The sequence below is a fragment of the Camelus bactrianus genome, chromosome 8, assembly GCF_048773025.1.
Source record: "Camelus bactrianus isolate YW-2024 breed Bactrian camel chromosome 8, ASM4877302v1, whole genome shotgun sequence".
NCBI lineage: Eukaryota > Metazoa > Chordata > Mammalia > Artiodactyla > Camelidae > Camelus > Camelus bactrianus.
The window spans coordinates 69,062,932-69,078,547 of NC_133546.1; the positions used below are offsets into that span (position 1 = coordinate 69,062,932).

General features: G+C 40.7%; 1 protein-coding gene and 1 long non-coding RNA gene across 6 annotated transcripts in view; one reads left to right on the plus strand and one right to left on the minus strand.

The window, feature by feature from the left end:
* The window catches only part of FILIP1 (filamin A interacting protein 1), a 209,182-nt gene that overhangs the window by 107,162 nt on the left and 86,404 nt on the right, over positions 1-15,616 (plus strand). The window lies entirely within an intron of this gene.
* LOC141578383 (uncharacterized) lies at positions 12,230-14,034 on the minus strand. The gene is made up of 3 exons (XR_012508758.1): positions 13,712-14,034; positions 12,940-13,193; positions 12,230-12,367 (listed from the first exon to the last, which is right to left on the minus strand). It is a non-coding gene; the product is annotated as an uncharacterized LOC141578383 (long non-coding RNA).

The window sequence follows — 15,616 nt, forward strand, 5'->3', positions numbered from 1 at the left end:
TTTAAGATTCATGTGGCTTTTATCTCCATGGTGTTGCCAGATATGATTCCAGAGCCTAAGCATGAAAAATATAAGCCCGCACACCTGGGACATGAAAAAAATTAACCAGAAGGCTCCAAGGAAATGCAGCTTTTCCTCCCTTAATCTTTATGAATACAGGCTACCTTACCTTACCCAATAGATGTATTCCTGAGCAGCAGTAAATAAGGAAATAGTGTAGGATATTTGTAGGGGAGGCAATGGAGAAAAAGAGAAATGAAGGCCCTGATATTGTAAGGAACTCCATGGTGAGTTCATTTGCAATGCAAATAGTCCATCCTCTATATATTTATATGCACATGCATATGTATGTAAGTATTTGCACTTGTAAATGCAGATTCTGCAATACTAAATTCGTTAAAAAATGAGAGGGCTCCTCTATTTAGAGTTGTGGATCCATTGTCATGGGAGGGGGTGTGTGTGTTGTAGCCAAGAGTGGGAGGTGGTTGGCATTAGCAAATGTGAGTGGGCTGGTGAAAATGTGACCACTGTGTGCCAGGTTTGCCACACTAGAGACGAGAAAAAAAGGTCTATTTAAAAATATAGTGCTGAGAAGAGAGGCAGAGAGTTTAGGGACCCTCAGCTCAGGCCTAGATGTGATTCAGCTGGACATTTATGAGCATTTAGTGAGTTGTCTCCCAGACCTTCAAGGCTACCCATCACTCTCCCTTTATGGAGCGGCCATCTATGGCTCAAATAGCTTTACTCTGGAGGTGGTGTTCCAGAGTTCTATCCTGTATCAGGGCTGACAAGCATCTTTGATGTGTCTTATCCACCTTCTCTATGTGGCAGATGTGATTCTGACACTCAGACAAGTCAAGTGACTCTCCAAAGGTCGCACAGCGATTTAGTTAACTTTTGCTCTACATCCAGACTCCCTGGCTCTCCGTCCAGTGTCTCTCCCATTGTCTCATTTACACCCTGGGGATGTGCAAGGCTGGGCTCTAGGACCTTTATACTTACTGTCTCCAGAATTTCTTTCAAGTAAATTCACTCTGTAAACTCCAAGGCCAAAGCCATTTGAGACTTTTTTAGGTAAGAGAAATTGAGGAATGTTTCTTTCACATCAGAGTGGAATGTGATCTGGGCCTTGAAGTTGTGTGTGATCTGGGTAGTGAGAAAGGCAGGGAAGCAGGAAGGAGGGCCACATGGCCATGGGCTGGGCGCCACATAGCCTTGAGGGGTTTCATATTCACTTACTCTCTGAGGGGTGTGCCCTGGAGCTGTGCAACAGCTTAGCCTTGGGGGGGACTGGACTACTGGTCAGAGGCACTAGGGTGACACACTAAAGGCTTATAACAGTGAGGAGATGAGACTGAGGTCAGGTCTGCCTGTGGGAGACATACCTGGGGAGTGACTTGGGGGAAATGAAGTGATGGAGGCTCACTCAGGCTTTTTATGCCCACTTTCTCTTTTGCAGATTCCTCTTTGATCTCTCTCAGTCTCTCCAAATCCATACCCAGGGTTTTGGACATTACAGACAATTCTCTGTGTTTTCTGGTATCAATCATCTGCCACCTTTGGAATCTGTCATGTGATCTATGGGGATTTGTTGAACCAACATTATAGACAGAATGACCTTTATTGTTAGCATTGGCTCTTTGCAAAATCTGCAGTTTTTGGTTTATTTATTTATTATTTTTTGCCAGTCCAGGGGTCCAGTGAACTCTTGAAGTGCACCTTTAATGGATATGCATTAGAAATAGAGCTGCCTTTCCCAGGGATTTTTGTATTTTAAGGAGTCTTGACTGGAACTGGTGATGTCATGCCCCTTGTCCTAGAGAAGGACATCTTCCAGACTTTTCAAGCCGCACCTTAGCAGATGAAAGCTTGCCATTTCAGCACAATGACTGGCCAGCATCGCCTACACAGAAGCAGATGGATGGTTTCCATTATTACACTTCTGTCATTGACTGCTTCAGTAACAAGTACTTTCTAATAAATTGGAACATTTTTACTCTCTGGGTGAAAAACTGGTTATATGTTTCCCATATTAAACTGAAAATAATGAAATAGTGCACCCAGAGCATCACTTGGGCATCATGATTAATTTCCCCTTTTGTTTGTCCAAAAATAGCACTTTAAAGAAGCCAGTCAATTTGGCTACACTAAAAACAACAGAAGTTCAGAGGAAATGGTACTCACATCAAAAGGCCATGATACAGAATACTTGGCAGAAGGGTATTCTTGTAGAATAATTCAAAAACAGGATACGAATTAATTTTTTTCTTGATGGGAAAAATATTTAGCTCTTTCATACAATAAATTCCCTTGGTATATTCACTCAAGTACATATTTGAAAAACCAGCCTCCAGTTGGGTTTGATCATTTTCCCCTTTGTCCTTATAGTTAGTTCTCTTCTACCTGTGCAGAAGGAGGCTCAGAGAAAACTGGGTAATATAACTAGACAAGGCACCACCATTCCATCTGGCTTTGGGGTTCACCAGGCTGAGTCAGAGACAGACTCATCCATACACTGAAGAATTGATCTTCATCTGGCAGAAGTCATATTTCAGAGATACTTTATGAAATAGATAATATGCCTGTGGATTGCTAGAAGTTTCCCCCATTCTCTCCTTTTGGGGCTCCTAACCATTTTCTTTAATATTATTCACTACTTTTTTTTTTTTTTAACCTCTCTACAACCTACTCTAGGTAAGCCCTCTCTCCACTCTTTTTTCTCACCAAGAGAGATTATTCATTCTTAGGACATTCATTAATTCATTCTAAATTGATTAATCTTGCAATATTTAAGAAACATCCTGTGCTAGAGTTCTGAAAAATGCAAAGGTGAATAATACTACTACTCGTGGTTAAAATTTGGTGTGCTCCTACTATGTACCAAGCATGGTTTTCAGTACCAGGTACTAGAGCAGTCATGAAGAAAGCACACGATCTGGTAGGACAGGTGAGAAGGTACAGGAATGAGTGTTTTATAGGATAACTGCAGTGCAAATGAAGGGAATCAGAAGTGGGAAAGTTTATGGAAAAACTCAGAACATAAGTGAAGGAAAGCCTCACTGAAGTACTGGACCTTGAAGAGCTGGTAGGTTTAGGATATGTAGAGAGGAGCACAGGGACCCACTTGAGCAGAAGCCAACACAGAGTGGGTGGAAAAGTAGGGGTCATGCTCATCAGTGAGCAATCTCCCTTCTGTGGAGATTATTTGATGGAGGTAAAAACTGCACCTCCATTGACCTCCATCGGAGACCACAAATACTATAGAGGTTGCATCAGTCACATCAGTGGGAAGTTCCAGTCAGATAAGACTGAAGGGTATCTGTTGGGTTTGTGAATCTGGAGGTCATTGGGGGCATCTACCAGAGCAGTTTCAGTGAGTGTAAGCCATTGTCAGTGGTTTGAGAAGTGAAGGGAAGTTAAAGAAATAGAATAATATATTCTTGAAAATCCAGGAATTTAGAAAATCGTTTTTTGTTTTGGTAAGAGTTAATCAGATTTTCTGAGGTTTAGTGTGTGTGGTTTTTTTTTTTTTATTTTGGAGATGGGGACAGTTTTTGTTTGTTTTTTTTGGACAAAGCCAAAGAAGCCACATTTCCCTTTTCTTTAGCACACCAGTAAATAACTCATCTAGCACAGAGTATGCTCTTAGTGCACAATTGTTGACCTCTTGCTTTGAAATCACCATGTTCCTTTTCTCTCCTTTGGAGCTTTAAGTGAAACAGAGGAGTATTAAATAGTAAATGGCTAAAACAGCCTGACTTCAATGCCAAGTCCTGCAGGGAAGTGTTGTAGAACCCAAAAGATTTGGTAGTTGACCTTATTAGTGTGAACTCGGACCCTTGGTTTACTCCTGTCTATATTCCTCCTATGGGTACATCTCCTACTTTGGGGGGCTGTTGTAGTTACTACACTTAGCCAATAGAAATGTTATTTGGAGAACTTTGGATAATAGAGAAAGGAGATAAGGTAGTAGCTAGAGGGAAACCCACATGAAGGGCGTGTTTTTAATGACGGAGGAAACTTTACTGTGTTTATTGGTTAAAGGCAAGGATTTTTTTTTTTAACACCTTTATTGTGGTATGGTTCCTGTGCAGTAAACTACACATATTTCAAATGTACAATTTGATGAATTTCGATAGAGGTATACACCCATGAAACCACCAACACAATCAAGATAGCTAACATTTCCATCACTCCCCAGGAGGTGAAATTTTTGAATTCCCAGTTTATCTTTTCCCAACCCCTTTACCTGCTGGTAACCATTAAGTTTGTTCTCTATGTCTGTGAGTCCGTTTCTGTTTTGTGGATAAGTTCATTTGTGTCCTTTCGTTTAGATTCCACATATAAGTGATATCATATGGTAGTTTTCTTGCTCTTTCTGGCTTACTTCACTTAGAACGACAATCTCCAGATCCATCCATGTTGCTGCAAGTGGTATTATTTTATTCTTTTTATGGCTGAGTAGTATTCCACTATATCTATCTATCTATCTATCTATCTATCTATCTATCTATCTATCTATCTATCTATCTATATCTATCTCACATTTTCTTTATCCAGTCATCTGTCAATGGACATTTGGGTAGTTTCCATGTCTTGGCTATTGTAAATAGTACTACTATGAACCTTGAAGTGCATGTGTCTTTTTGAATTACATTTTTCTTCAGATATATGCCCAGGATTGGGATAGGGCAAGGATTTTTGATGGAGCAAAGTCTTGAAGGAGGCAGGAGGCAGGGAATCAAAGGTAAGGTTTGGGGGCTGACCTTGGGTTTGCCCTTGAAAAGGAGGGAGACCTTTCACCTTCTGTGATGGAGAGGAGAAGGAATGGGTGGGGATAAATGCAATGTTTGTAGAGGAAGGTGGACAATTCAGGGAGATCTCCCCAAAGCCTCGGCATTCTCAGCAAGGAAAGATAAAGTTCTGCTCTCCTGAAAATGAGGAGGCCAGGGCCAAGCAATGGTCTTAAGGGTAATTATGTAAGTGCCGTACTGCTACTGAGGAGAATGTTTGAGAAAGGTGATTGTAGACATATAAGACATTAGTGAGTGGAGTTGATTCAGCCAGCCGAGAGATCATGTGTTTGCAGTGGCAGCAGTCTGTTTAGAAGCCTGAGTGTAAAAGAGGAGGTATGTTTTATAGCACTGGATCTAGGGTTGCAGTTGTCCAAGTGGGTGACAGTGCCCAGCAAAGAAGTGACGTCTGGAGGTCACTGGGAGGACATGCTGGAGAGGGCTGGAAAGATGTGAAGTGCAGTGCGAAGTTCTGTGCGGTGCAGTTTTAGCTAATGCAAGGTCTTGGGTGTGGTCCTGGGAGTAGAAGTGAAGGCAATTAGAATTAATGTGGTCAGGGAATGGTAAAGTTAGGATATTGGCTAAATTCGTGATGTTGAAGCCTCCTAAAATGATGGTGGGGTTTGGAGTGGAGAGCAAGTCTGTATCATTTAATAAGTGTGAGAATCGGGGAGCAGAGGGTCAGTCGATAATTGCTGCCAGACTGTTTCCTCTAAAGTGTTTCTCTGATCATATCATTCTGCTGCTTAGGAGTTTGTAAGAGATCTCTAGACCCTATCAGGTTGAAATCTAAGTTGACCAGACGGGGCGGTAAAAGCTAGTTATTAACAGGCTCCCCCTTAGCTGTTAAAGCTCGTCTTTCCTGTTCTTCACCATGACTCTTCCTATCCAATCAGACAGTCTCTGATTCTTCACTCGCCCTGACCCACACACTCACATGTACCATCTCAAATACTGTCACCATCCCGGAGTTTTTTCCCTTAGGTTCCTTTATATTTCTTCCATCTTGAGACTTACTTACAAGACAGAAACTGGGCATCTTTAGGAAACTTCAGGACATGTGTATTTGTCCTTGTTCTGTCCTATACTTCCCTTGTGTACCAGTCACTATTTATTTTTTTCCTTTTTCATTGATGACTATTTTTTAGAGCAATTTTGGAGTCACAGCAAAATTGAGAGGAAAATGTAAGTTTCCCCTCTACCTTCTGCCCCTACTCATGTATAAACCCCCCCTCCTCGGTTATCAGTGTCTCCCACCAGACAGCTGGTCTGTTACAGCTCATGAACCTACATGGACTCGTCCTACCTTAGGGTTCACTTTTGGTGGTGTACGTTCTGTAGGTTTGGAAAACATAATGACATGTATCCACCATCAAAGTATCTTACAGACTATTTTCACTGCTCTAAACATCTTCTGTGCTCTGCCTGTTCATACCACCCCCAACTCTGCACAGATTTCTTTTAGGGCTTACCTCCTCTGTGAAATCTTTTCTAATTAATCACTTGCTACCCACCACTCGTTTTTCTCCTACATATCTCCTGAAATCCGACATTATTTTGGTGTAAGTGTAAGCCGTAGCTCCTGTACATACGCATCCCCCAAGTGTTTTATGTACTTACTTACATCTATTGCCTGAAGCAACAGGCAAGAGAGAACAGGTTGTGCCTTCTGCTTCTTGCATGTGCCTCGTTGGACCTAGCAAAGGGCTAGACACATCACTGTTTGTCTGCTGGTAACTGAATGGTTAATCTCAGAAGGTCCTAATATTTCTACACCGCAGGAGACAGTCATAGGATTAATTTTTTAATGTCTGCAAAAGACTTTGAACTCTACAGAAAAAGTGTAAGTCACAGTATACACAATGTTACTGATTTAACAGTCATGGTCCCAAATGTTTGCAATGCTGCTCCTATTGCAATACTATGAGTCTACTTTTCTGTCATCTTTAACAAGAGATGTCATAACTCCACTGGGGATAGTAATAATCAGTTCAGATGGAATTACCTAGAGCAACCGAGCACTACATAGGCTTATCCTACAGGAGTACCATTTATCCCTTTTTTCTTTAGCAATGGCTTCTCTTTTCCTAAGTGAATTCCTTTTGTCACATGGTAAGGCTTCCCATGGAATCTCTGTGCTTCTGAAGAATGAGACTTTTAGTTACTCTGCATGGCTTTTTAAATCGATGACTCACCTGCACTTAATATGCTCCATCTTTAGAATCTTGGACTGAGGTCACTCTGAGCGAGGCTGCCCAGTGAAACCTCACACCACCAAAATGGTCAGCGTGCTGAGAATGGTATGTCTTTGCTAAGTTTAGGAGGCAGCGAAGAGACAGATTGCTTTCTGATTAAAATCAGGAACAGATCTGACTCTTTGTTGATTATGATGCTTCAGAATCTCATGTGTCCAGTGGTATTGTCACTATTTTGGCAAAGAGCTTTGGCATCTGATTTTCATTGTTCAGGAAGAATATGTTTAGTGCTCCTCATGGAATCAGAAAGTTAGCTTCTCTGCAGTGAGAATAAGGCACTCATTAACACTGTTGGGGAGAAGCTTGATTTTATTTAAAAACTATAAAGAAAAATTAATAAAGAAAATGTCTTATAAGATAAACCTTTTTATTATTTTATGAAATTCTAGACATGGGAAAATATTATATAGGGATAATGTGTGTCTGTTCATCAATGATACTGGCCTGTGATTTTCTTTTTGGAAAGTGTCCTTGTCTAGTTTTGGTATCAGGGTGATGGTGGCTTCATAGAATGAGTTTGGGAGTCTTCCCTCCTCTTCAGTCTTTTGGAAGAGTTTGAGAAGGATCGATGTGCGTTCTTTTTTGTATGTTTGGTAGAATTCCCCAGTGAAGCCATCTGGTCTGGGACTTTTGCTTGTAGGGAGGTTTGTTTTATTACTGAGGATACTATGTGAAAGATGGAGAGTCCCCATAAATGGCTCTAGCCTGTATTCTTTTCAGTGAAAGTGGTCTCCATTACTTTAGTAAACAAATTACATCTAAATAGCTAAATTACCCATGTAAATATTTCACAGTTATTTGAACATGTGCTCTTGTTACATGGAGCCATTTTGAAGTAAAATTAGAGTTTGTACAGATAACTGTTATGAGAAATGTGTGTTGACTGGAGTAGGATTTGGGACATAATGAATGTGTGATTCCAGAAGGACTCCCAGGAGAGATGTCAGGTAGAATACCGCCAGATCTGAAGCTCAGAGGAGAGGTAAGCTGTAGACCTGTGGTGTCAAAAAGAACTTTCTATGAAGAAGGAAGTGCTGTATATCTGTGTTGTTCTATATGGTAACCACTAGCCACATGTGGCATGTAAGCATTTGAAATAAGGCTAATATGGATGAAGAACTGAATTTTAAATTTTATTTAATGATAATTAACTTAAATTTAGATAGCCACATGTGGCTTGTGGCTACATGTATCAGCATGGATATACAGAAATGAACATGACATTCCTCTGAGGAGACAGCAGTTGAAGCCAAGGGATAGAGAGTAAAAGGAAAAAGTCAAGTCCACTGGGCATATACCTGGAGGGAATTTCAATTCAAAAAGATACGTGCACCCCAATGTTCATAGCAGCACTATTTACAATAGCCAAGACATGGAAGCAACCTAAATGTCCATTGACAGATGACTAGATAAAGAAGTTGTGGTATATTTATACAATGGAATACTACTCAGCCATAAAAAGGAATAACATAATGCCATTTGCAACAACGTGGATGGACCTAGAGATTGTCATTCTAAGTGAAGTAAGCCAGAAAAAGAAAGAAAGCTACCATATGCTATCACTCATGTATAGAATCTTAAAAAAGGATACAAATGAACATTTTTTTAAAAAACAGAAAGAGACTCACAGACATAGAAAACAAACTTATGGTCTCCAGTAGGGGAAGGAGTTGGGAAGGGATAAAATGGGAGTTCGAGATTTGCAGATACTAACTACTGTATATAAAATGGATAAACAGCAAGGTTATACTGTAAAGCACAGGGAACTATATTCAATATCTTGTAGTGACCTATAATGAAAAAGAATATGAAAACAAATATATGCATGTATATGTATGACTGAAACATTATGCTATACACCAAAAATTGACACAACATTGTAAACTGACTATACTTCAATTAAAAAAAAACAAAAAAGAAAAAGTCCGGTCCAAAGACAGACCCTTAGAGAACATCTCTGGTTAAGAGTGAGGAGAGAGACAAGAACTGGCTGAAGAGGAAGAGAGGGCACGGTTGAACATAAAGGAGGACAGACCAGAACTACCATGTGTCTGGGTGTCAGGGAGGAGAGAATTTCAGGAAGAAGACATTTCTAGTTCTCAGTGCTGCTGTGAAGTCAGAGGATGGAAGCTGAGAACAGCCACTTACTGAGCTGGCATTTAAAAGGCGCAGTTTCAAAGGAATGGTGAGTGTCGATACCAGGTTGCTTGTGCCCAGAAGTCCTTGGGCAAACTTTGCTCTTGAGAAGTTGGTGGCTACAGAAGGATAGCAGGCCTGGGCTTGAGGGAAGAGTAGGGGTGGAGGAAAGCTCTTGGTTTGTTTGTTTTTGTTCTTTTTTGGAGGGGAACCCTTGGACAGGTTTATAGGTGTCAGATACAGACGTCTTCCTGAACAATTCCCTTCCCCACCCCTTGCTCCTTTTATCCTTCACGGGTGCTTTGATCTTCTCTCTTACTTAGGAGGCTGAGGTCTTTTCAACTCTCTCCATTCCTCCGAATCTCCCTTCTTTGCCTTCCCTTTCTCCTCTTCCCCCCTTCACTCAGAGAGAAGTATCTCTTTGTATCAAGGTTAGTTCTGTTGATGTGATCCTGCCTCTTTCCAGACTAATTTACAGCCCTCTTTGCCCTTTCCCCGCCCACCCCCCAATCTCCCTCCCCTTCCCCTGCTAGCTCTCCCAGGTCTTTATCACCAGCTTGTTGGGGGCCTGGATATTTTCCACATAAAAGGAGCTAGGTTGATCAAAGCTCCTGGGGTTCTTGAGACATGGGGTTATTGTCAGCAAGGTCCCCGTCCCCAGGGAATCTGGAAATGCACTATTTTGGACACTCGTTTTCTAATCTTTTGCTGACTACATGCCTACTTCCCTTCTCCCCTTCCACCCTATCCAGGTTCCTATGTCCTCACATAGGTAAATTCATCTCCATCATTTTCTGTATTGTTTGACTATTTTTAACAAAGCTTCTACTTGTCCATGTTTTTCTTTTTAAGAACAATTTTAAATGACAAACCCCTGGAGAACTGACTCTGTCTATAAAGCCCTTGGTAAAGGCTTTTTGAAAATTACTTTGTAGTTCTAATTGGCAAATATAAAATTTTTTTTCAAACAAAAAGTGGATTACCAATTTAATTTTTTTTTGTAAAAGGATTGCATATTAAATCCAGAGACTGACTTTGTCAGAACTTCCAGCATAGTGACCAAGGCTGAGGATATTCCAAGGAAACATCAGGTGACAGTGAACATTCTGGTCTCATTTCCCACCTGTCATGGTGCCTTACCCCCTCTATCACTTTAGATATTTTGTCTCTGGATGCGTGAGGCCAATAGTAGTAGCAGAACCATCTCTCAACTGAGGAGCAGATGGTAACCTGCCCTGAAAACACTGTCATTACACTGTCCTCATTGCTGGGTGAAAGGACGTCCTGACTTTCCTTTAACAAGCTCCATCCTCTCCTCCCCAAAAAGTATATGAGGAGGTGGATGGTGGTTCGTTATACTAGTTTGTTCATTTTGGTGTGTGTTTAAAACTCTTTTCATAATATAAAGTTAAAAAAAAAAAACCAAATACATGACAATGAAATGGCAGGAGAAAAATAATGTTGGTGTTGACCATTTGTCTTTCCTGAGCTGCCTGCTCTACACCAGGACCTTCATATTTGATTTAATGATCACACTAGGCCAAAAGTTAGATGAGACGTAAACAGTGGCTTAGATGGTTTAAATAAACTCCCCGAAGGATGTCCTAGTAAGGTGTACCATGGCTTTCTGACCCTCAAGCCAATGCCTATTGCATGCCAGAAAAATAACACGCCCCCACTGTTTTTGTAGTCCAAACCAAAGAGCAAACTCACTGGGACAGAGAACTCTGTTCCACAGATAAAGAGAAGCAGCCTCTGTTATTTGCCGACAGAGCTTTTCCCATACAAAATGACACATTTTGAAATTGACAACTTGGGATAATTTTGGGGGGGGGGTCCCTAAATCACAACTAGAACTGATGTTTAGGTTCCTTTCAGGAGACTGCCTTATCTCCTCACCTGCATCTTGCTCTTTTTTCATGCTTCTCAGTAGAATTATAACATGCTGAACAGTAGCAATCACTTGTCACGAATCCATTTGGGATGGACGCCGATGCCATTGTCAAACTGGTGATTGGAAGCATCGAAAAGCAAAGTAAAATCTTCCCTTTAAGTTTAGGTGCATTTTCTGGTTTATTAATTCTTATAACATATTTTTATAGTTATTACATGTTTTTAATAGTAAAATACAAAGCTGCATACATAGAAGACGGTGAATTGCTTTTCTTTCTTTCCTTCCTTCCTTCCTCTTTCCATCTTTCTTTCTTTCTTTTTCTTTCTTTCTCTCATTCTTTCTTCACAAGAAGATGGTGAATTTAAATTGATGTTGTCTGGCGAGAGGGTATAGCTCAAGTGGTAGAGCCCATGCTTAGCATGCATGAGGTCCTGGGTTCAATCCCCAGTACCTACTCTAAAAAAGTAAATAAGCTTAGTTACTTCCTTCCCCCCCAAAATTAAATAAAATTTAAAATAATTCATGTTGTCCAAATTAGTGAGATGTCACAGCACTACTTACAACTGCTAGCAGCTTGACATTGTTTACAAATTCCCAGGCCAGCTTTTAACCCCTTGTTTGTTCCCTCCTCTCTTTTGAGCAGTTCTAGGGATACTCCTGGAAGTCACTGGGCAAAGACTTGGTCAATAACGAATGGCCTGTTTTAGGCACTTCTTTCCTCATGGTCTTCCAGTGCCCCTCAGGAGACCTTTCTTGAAGCACTGGTGATGATTCAGAGGGTTTGTTCTGAACCTCGAATGACCTGTGGCGTCCTCAGGTTTGCCAGATGGGCTTCCAAGAGCAGATGTGTGGAATATTTTCCTTTGCAAAGCTTGCTGGCCCAGGTGGGATTTGAAATCTGACTTCATAAGCATCACGTCAACCCGCCATACCCAGCCTCAAAACACGTGAAGAGCTCAGAGGGACTCACGTCACCCGGCTGTCAACAGAGAACTATTTTTATCTAAACCATCTGTATTTAAAAGAGAAAGCAGTGCACTGATGATAATTGTTGAAATCATTTCACTGTGGTATTAGTGCATAATCGAAAGAAAGATCGTCGACTGATTCAGGAAGGGCACTGTCACTTGGGTCTTCTCAGCTAACGCGTAATCCTGTCTGTGGACACGGTCTCGCGCTTTGACAATGTATATTTTTGTACTGGCAGGAGAGAACTTCTGTCGACCTTTCCAAACAGCAGCCTTAATCTCTGGCAATACTCCCATGCTAAACATTTCCTGATCAAGGGCCTGAAAGGAAACAAGAAACAATGTGCACAACTTTTAGTAGACTCCACTCTCCCCCTGCCTTTTAAAAATAGTACTAATGAAAGCACGTTTGCAAGTCCCAGGCTCTGTGGGGAATAGCTAATTTATGAGGAAAATCAGTGATACACCACGCATTTGTATGTCCCTAAGCAAATGTAGGAAATGATCTAATGGGCTCAAAACCAACACTCACACCAATGAAAGTAAGTGTCCCTTGAACAGTGGTGTTAACCATTTTTGAGCCTTAAATGGGTCTGCCCTGTGGTAAATTATTATAATAATTATCCCTGCCATCTTGGAATAGTGAACAAATTTTAATATGTGAGATATATACATATGATATAAATTATATACATGTAATTTTTTAAATGAGCAAACCTTTTTTTAAACTGGAAAACTATGTGTAAGATGAACTGTATTCTGAAACAATCAAAATGTGCATGCTTTTTATTTTTAATGGAATCTAAATTCTCGGCTTTGAGTTTACAAAGGACGATCATCTGCGTGCAGATAAGAGCACCATTGCATACAGAGTGTGTGTCCTCAGTATTTACCTTTGCAATATCCGATGTGACTTGTTTATGGCTGGTTGTGGTCTGACATGTCAGCCTGAAGTGCCAAGGATGCTGACTGCAAAATACCTGGGCAAAGATGTCTCCTGAAAAGAGATGTACACATCCCGACCGAGAGGTGCTTCTGGGTCACTGAAGAGTGGAAAGCAGGAAGCTCTGAACACTGCATTCCCTTCCTGCCTCTCCAGAGCTGTAATTGCTTAAGTGGGGAGGGATATAGGCTTCTCCCTCTTCACCTGTGAGACAGAACGCCGGTGGCTGTGAGTTTCCCCTCCCCCGGGCCTCACCACCTCAGTGCCATGACTTTCACAGTATCACACTGCTGTCCACTATAGCAGAGTGGATCAACAACCCGGCCTTTCCTGTGGATTCTCTACCACCTCCTGACAGTTGATTCAATTGACCAGGGGATAACTGACAGGCAAGCATGGAAAACTGACTAGGGAGTGGAGGGCATGTGAAAGGGAGGAATAAACCAGGGTCCCTGACCTCACACAACTGGAGAGACGTGCCCTCCACCGTCAGTGCCTCACTTCAGCATCCTTACTGCCTTTCATGTGGTTTACTGCCACAGCCTCCTAACTGGTACACCCTTCCTGTGGTCTTGTCACCTGTAATTCTCCGTGTCCCAGCAAGCATTAGCTTTTAAAAATACAAATTGATCAAGTCTTGTGTCTGCTGGAAACACTCAGACACTCCCTGTTGCTCTGAGAGGCTTTCATGCACCAGCATGTGCTCCCCTCTGCAGGCTCACCTTTGACTGCATCTCCCCAGTCTGCGGTCCTGTCATACTGACTTGTCTGCAGTCCCCGGAACATTTCCCCGTCGTAAAGAGTGTTGAGTCTTCTTCCTGGGGACTCTTCTCTTTTGTGATGGATCATGCAAATAGTTTGAAAGCAGAGGCACTAATATAGGTTGTGTTCAAGGTTGGCTGATGGGAGCAGTGCATTGATTCTATTCATTGATTTTGTCCTACTTTACTTTTAATGTTTTTCCACATCGAGTAAAGGTCATCAGGCAGAGAAAGCAATTCTCCAGACAAACACCTACTGTGAGGCTAGTGCCTGAAAGTTTATTCCATCACTTGTTATAGCTTGCTCACATGTTTCATCAAGGACTTCCCGGAAAAGAACTTCCGTTCTGTCCAGGTGTTCAGAGATTTTTATATTTTGATAGAGTGTCATTCCTGAATCTCTTCCAAGGTGGAGTCTTATTGTAGTTACATGCTCGGGAATCACGTTGTAGTTATAAAGCAAGCGTATGGATGGAGCCAGGCTCTGATTCAGTAGTAAACTGGGGTCCAAAAATCAGACCAAATATGAAAATACGATTGTAGGGGTAAAGTTTATAGATTTTCAAAATTTTTTGTTGAAAATATTTTTTGTGTGATGTAAAACAACAATTTTATTATCTTTCATGGTGTTTTTTGCTTATTGAAGTATAATAGACATATAACATTATATTAGTTTCAGGTATACAATGTAATGATTTGACATTTCTGTATATTGTGAAATGATCACCACAGTCAGTCTAGGTAACTTAATAATTTTAAAATTTGGAATGGTTAATTCACACATATGGTTGAAAAGCTAGAAAAGGGTATAATATATGGATGTATATATTCTTTTTTTTTTAACATGAGTGGAGTATATCAAATACACCATTCTGCAATTGGCCTTTTTCAGATATCAAGTATGCCTTGACAATCTTTCCCTATTAGAACACACAGAGATTTTACGTTCTGTTTAAAGGCTGGCGGTTATATGATAGTTGCGTGTACCTTAGTGCAGTCCTCTGCTGTTGGACATTTAAGCTGTACCAGTCTCAGCTGCACAATCAATGCTGCATAAATACATTATGCATACATCTTATCACACATGTCAAATTTTTTCTTGACCATATTGCCAGCGTTGGAATTGCTGAGTCAAAGGATATATAGATTTTGCTAAGTTGCCCTTTATAGGTGTTTTCTCACACTTTTGAAAACACACTGCATTATTAATAGTTTTGCCAGTCTGATGTTTTAATTCCTTTGCCAGTCTGACAGGTGAAGTGGCTATCTCCTTGTAGTTTAAATTTACATTTCTCTTATGACTGACGTTGAGCATCTTTTCAAATGTTTGTCCAGGTATTTATATTGCCTTTTCTATGACTGATCTGTTCATACTCATTGCCTGTTTTTCTGTTGAATTTTCTGTCTTTTATTGAGTAATATGAGTTCTTTATATAGTAAAGAATTTAGTTCTTTGCCTGGGATATGAGTAGATAAAATATTTTCCCCATCTCATTATTTTTATTTTGACTTTGCTTTTGACATTTCTCACCATGGAGAATTTATTATTACTATTATTAGTCAGACATCAATCTTTTCTTTTATGGCTTCTGATTTAGATCAGATTTAGAAAGGCCTTCTCACCCTCAGATTATGAAAGATTTCTTTCAAATTTTCTTCTAGTACTGCCCCCCCCTGTTTTTCCATTTAAATATTTTATCCATCTGGAATTCATCTTTGTTTAAGGTGAGCCACTCTACTTTTTTGTAGATGACTGTTGTCAGGAAGACAGAAACCACTCTCGAGATTTAAAACAGAAAGGAGTTAATAAAAAGCTTTGGTGGGGGGAGGGTGTAGCCCAGTGGTAGAGTGCCTGCTTATCCTGAA